The following is a 5,829-nucleotide window of genomic DNA, read 5'->3' as shown; positions in this document are numbered from 1 at the left end:
AGCCCAGGCTGTAGAGCCTTCCCTTTCTGTTCCCCTAACTAGTGACCATCATTCCATCTTAAAATAGTGCTGGTAGTTAGTCCAATCTCTGATCCACCACCTTTTGAAGATCTCATTTCTGGACATTTCTCTGGCTTTGTGTGGGTTTTGTCTGGTCTGAAGAAATTAACACTGCAATAAAATATTCTGATAATACCCATACCCACAGCCTCAGATCTGCACAGAGTTAATAAACTTAAAAAAAAAAAAAAAACACTTGACAGTATCGAATAATTTTCTTCATGTCTTTTTTGATTGCAAATTTATAAAAATAACATGGCTGAAATTATGCAATATATAAAGTTTATGACATGCTTTTCCTACTTATAAGAAACATTTTCTTATGTCCCTAAAATTCTTATAATTTCAGTGTCTATAGAATATTCTACCTTATAATTACAATATAATTCATTAATGCCAATGGTTAAGGGCACAGAGTCTCTACTAAGAAGGACCTGGGTTCAAATCCTACCATTTTCTTGTTAACACTAGCCATATTGCTTATTCCCCTCTGGTTTCAGTTTCCCCATCTGTACATGAAGATAACAATAATACCTTCCTCCTAGGTTGTCAGGAGGATTAAATAAGAGGACACATGTAATGCTCTTGGCACAAGGATACCCATGTTACTGACCTCAGGTCTGGTTGATTGCTGCCTGAAAATCAACACTCGAAAAGCAAATGTTGGTAGAAAGAAATGTTGATTTAGTCAGAAAAGCCAGCAATCTGGGGAGAAGGTGGATTCATGTCCCCCAAACCAACTCTGAAGATTCTGCTTGGCCATTAAAGGGAAAGAAGGAAGTAATCTCTTTAATTATCGATCTCAGTTCAGTTCAGTTCAGTTGCTCAGTCGTGTCTGACTCTTTGCGACCCCGTGAATCACAGCATGCCAGGCCTCCCTGTCCATCACCAACTCCCGGAGTTCACTCAGACTCACGTCCATTGAGTCAGTGATGCCATCCAGCCATCTCATCCTCTGGCGTCCCCTTCTCCTCCTGCCCCCAATCCCTCCCAGCATCAGAGTCTTTTCCAATGAGTCAACTCTTCGCATGAGGTGGCCAAAGTACTGGAGTTTCAGCTTTAGCATCAGTCCTTCCAAAGAAATCCCAGGGCTGATCTCCTTCAGAATGGACTGGGTGGATCTCCTTGCAGTCCAAGGGACTCTCAAGAGTCTTCTCCAACACCACAGTTCAAAAGCATCAATTCTTTGGCGCTCAGCTTTCTTCACAGTCCAACTCTCACATCCACACATGACCACTGGAAAAACCATAGCCTTGAGTAGATGGACCTTTGTTGGCAAAGTAATGTCTCTGCTTTTGAATATGCTATCTAGGTTGGTCATAACTTTCCTGACAAGGAGTAAGCGTCTTTTAATTTCATGGCTGCAGTCACCATCTGTAGTGATTTTGGAGCCCAGAAAAATAAAGTCTGACACTGTTTCCACTGTTTCCCCATCTATTTCCCATGAAGTGGTGGGACTGGATGCCATGATCTTCGTTTTCTGAATGTTGAGCTTTAAGCCAACTTTTTCACTCTCCACTTTCACTTTCATCAAGAGGCTTTTTAGTTCCTCCTCACTTTCTGCCGTAAGAGTGGTGTCATCTGCATATCTGAGGTCATTGATAATTCTCTCAGCAATCTTGATTCCAGCTTGTGTTTCTTCCAGTCCAGCGTTTCTCATAATGTACTCTGTATAGACATTAAATAAACAGGGTGACAATATACAGCCTTGACGTACTCCTTTTCCTACTTGGAACCAGTCTGTTGTTCCATGTCCAGTTCTAACTGTTGCTTCCTGACCCGCATACAGATTTCTCAAGAGGCAGGTCAGGTAGTCTGGTATTCCCATCTCTTTCAGAATTTTCCACAGTTTATTGTGATCCACACAGTCAAAGGCTTTGGCATAGTCAATAAAGCAGAAATGGATGTTTTTCTGGAACTCTCTTGCTTTTTCGATGATCCAGCAGATGTTGGCAATTTGATCTCTGGTTCCTCTGCCTTTTCTAAAACCAGCTTGAACGTCTGGAAGTTCACGGTTCACATATTGCTGAAGCCTGGCTTGGAGAATTTTGAGCATTACTTTACTAGCATGTGAGATGAGTGCAATTGTGTGGTAGTTTGAGCATTCTTTGACATTGCCTTTCTTTGGGATTGGAATGAAAACTGACCTTTTCCAGTCCTGTGGCCACTGCTGAGTTTTCCGAATTTGCTGCCATATTGAGTGCAGCACTTTCACAGCATCATCTTTCAGGATTTGAAAGAGCTCAACTGGAATTCCATCACCTCCACTAGCTTTGTTCGTAGTGATGCTTTCTAAGGCCCACTTGACTTCACATTCCAGGATGTCTGGCTCTAGGTCAGTGATCACACCATCGTGATTATCCAGGTCGTGAAGATCTTTTTTGTACAGTTCTTCTGTGTATTCTTGCCACTTCTTCTTAATACTGACTGCTTCTGTTAGGTTCATACCATTTCTGTCCTTTATTGAGTCGATCTTTGCATAAAATGTCCCCTTGGTATCTCTAATTTTCTTGAAGAGATCTCTAGTCTTTCCCATTCTGTTGTTTTCCTCTATTTCTTTGCATTGACCACTGAGGAAGGCTTTCTTATCTCTTCTTGCTATTCTTTGGAACTCTGCATTCAGATGCTTATATCTTTCCTTTTCTCCTTTGCTTTTTGCTTCTCTTCTTTTCACAGCTATTTGTAAGGCCTCCCCAGACAGCCATTTTGTTATTTTGCATTTCTTTTCCATGGGGATGGTCTTGATTCCTGTCTCCTGTACAATGTCACGAACCTCAGTCCATAGTTCATCAGGCACTCTATCTATCAGATCTAGGCCCTTAAATCTATTTCTCACTTCCACTGTATAATCATAAGGGATTTGATTTAGGTCATATCTGAATGGTCTAGTGGTTTTCCCTACTTTCTTCAATTTAAGTCTGAATTTCGTAACAAGGAGTTCATGATCTGAGCCACAGTCAGCTCCTGGTCTTGTTTTTGCTGACTGTATAGAGCTTCTCCATCTTTGGCTGCAAAGAATATAATCAATCTGATTTCGGTGTTGACCATCTGGTGATGTCCATGTGTAGAGTCTTCTCTTGTGTTGTTGGAAGAGGGTGTTTGCTATGACCAGTGCATTTTCTTGGCAAAACTCTATTAGTCTTTGCCCTGCTTCATTCGAATAATCTGTTAATCATTGAGATGTGGTGGTGGTTTAGTCACTAAGTCGTGTCCAACTCTTGCAACCCAGTGGACTGTAGCCCACCAGGCTCCTCTGCCCATGGGATTTTCCAGGCAAGAATACTGGAATGTGTTGCCATTTCCTTCTCCAGGGGATCTTCCAGACCCAGGAATTGAACCAGGGTCTCCTGCATCACAGGCGGATTCCTGCTTTGCAGGCAGATTCTTTACCAACTGAGCTACAAGGGAAGCCCCTAATCATTGAGATAGGGAATCAGATTCATCACTGTGTCCTACTGTGTGCACACTTGTTGACACCTTCTGATCTTTACATGCTATCTTGTTCACTATTTGTTCACAAGATTACCGAAGAGGAAGCTAAGGAAGAGATCTGATCATCTGTTAATTATTTATTCCTCATTTTTATTTCTTTGGTCTATGGAAAGAACCAACATGTTAAGCTAAGCACTGTGTGATTGAAAGATTTGAAAGTTGTGTTTGGCTTGAGATGAGTAGAAGATGAGGGCACCTCATTTAAGGTTAATTACAATGTAGCTTTGCTAAAGTTATTGTAAGACAAAAAGGAGTTTCCTGCAGATAGCACTTTCGTGTTAAAGAGCTCTTTCCTGCCAAAAGTTGCGTGTACCCAGAGTAAGTATCTATAAATTTTCATTGGTATCATAAGAGGATTTTTTCCTTCAAGTTTTTGCAAATGTAAATGGCTCTGTATTGAAAATCCCAGTAGAGAGATCCCTGAAATTAGAATTTCTGGCTATGCACTTCTTCAAAGTTCTCACTACAGTTTGTCAGTTCTGCAGTATTATTTATGATAGAGAAAAAGTCTGCCTATATGTGGACCTGCACAATTTAAATCTATGTTGTTCAAGTTACTTACTGTATTGACAATAAGGTCTCAACTTGTCTCTGTCACGCTCTTTCACTCCCTATCCCATGATGTCATCCAGACTCCTGTTTTGACTATCCCCTATCCCCAGCCCCCAGTATGGCTCACTCATCTACAATCCTACAGGAAACCAGCATCTGGGGTCTTGTCACAGAGAGAAGTCCAAGATTCAAATATTGATTTTGCTTTGCGATTTGGAGACTGCATTGATCAGCCTGCATTGTGTCAACATTTTACACTACCTGTTACCTCTGTGCTTTCCTCATTTATCCACCCAGATAAAGTAATTTCAGGAGCATTCGTTGCCATTCTGTGCACCATTTAATTTAGCTTTTTTTTTTTTTTTGAAAGATGTGTGCCTGCCTGGTCCCATCAGTGTCTTTTTTCAGAGCAGTGGTTTTGTTTCTATGGCAACTGAAAGGTCTATTGTAATCAAATAATTGAGCCCCATTAAATGGCAATCTTCTCAGCCCCACTACAGTTTGCTCTGACTTTTATGCTGTTTTTCTTGGAGAAGGCAATGGCATCCCACTCCAGTACTCTTGCCTGGAAAATCCCATGGACAGAGGAGCCTGGTAGGCTGCAGTCCATGGGGTCTCGAAGAGTCAGACACGACTGAGCAACTTCACTTTCACTTTTCACTTTCATGCATTGGAGAAGGAAATGGCAACCCACTCCAGTGTTCTTGCCTGGAGAATCCCAGGGGCGGCGGGGGCTGGTGGGCTGCAGTCTATGGGGTCGCACAGAGTCGGACACGACTGAAGTGGCTTAGGAGCAGCAGCAGCAGCATGCTGCTTTTCTTCTGTATTCTCAATCAGGCAGTTGCCATTCATTCCACTGTGATGGGCAGAGGCCACTCAAAATAACATTCTAGACGTCTAGAATAGGCATTAAAAAAGATAATATGCCCCTCAAAAGCCAAAGTCAAAAATGTATATGTGCAATTGCCCTTTTAAAAGAGCAAAAACCCTCCAAAATATTTGTCTTAACAACATTCTCGTGTCATAACTGACTTTGATTTACATATTTAACTCTAAGTTGGATTAGGCCTTTCTCATCCCACAATAATAATACTAATAAGCTATCATATTTGAATACATACTATGTGCCAGGCCACATGCTAAGTCTTCTTTAAAAGTTTTTAAATTTTCATTTTATATACAAAGAGCTAGCATTGTTTCTGCATAAGGCAGATGTCTTGAATGACCCATTTAAGGAAGTTCATTTAGCCCAACTTAATGAAGCTGGTGTCCTTCAAGGACTGCTGTGAACACTGGCTGCACATATCGAGGCTGTATTTCTGGATTAGAGCGTGCTAATTTGAGACCCATCAAGAGCGAAAACCCTGGCCACGTTTTCTCGCCCGGCTCTAGTAGAGCTGCTGGTGGCCCATGTTCTACTAGGCTTCAACAAGGCAAAAGTGCTAAGTGTTTTTTTAAATTTTTAGTTGTTATTCAATGAACTACAAGCTTTCAAATTTTAAGTGTGGTGCATTTTCAGGCAAGGAAGCAGAGAGGACATCAGGTCTCACAGAGAAATTGGACAGAGGGTTTTGGGCTTTCGAGGGCTATTGGTTACAGGCTATTTTCCAGGGGCAGATGCTGACACACACAGAGGGAGAGCGGGTAGTTTATTTAGGATAGATCTGGTGTTTCTTGGAAAACAGATCCTAAGAATGAAGAGACAGAGAGAAGTCTGTCCCTCTC

General features: G+C 41.6%; 1 pseudogene; it reads right to left on the bottom strand.

Moving 5' to 3' along the window:
• Positions 1-5,348: 5,348 nt before the first annotated feature.
• LOC138991659 (small ribosomal subunit protein uS14-like) lies at positions 5,349-5,516 on the bottom strand (annotated as a pseudogene).
• Between the last annotated feature and the right edge of the window lie 313 nt (positions 5,517-5,829).

This window comes from Bos mutus, chromosome 18 (assembly GCF_027580195.1).
Source record: "Bos mutus isolate GX-2022 chromosome 18, NWIPB_WYAK_1.1, whole genome shotgun sequence".
NCBI lineage: Eukaryota > Metazoa > Chordata > Mammalia > Artiodactyla > Bovidae > Bos > Bos mutus.
This window is presented reverse-complemented; position numbering and strand designations above follow the sequence as displayed.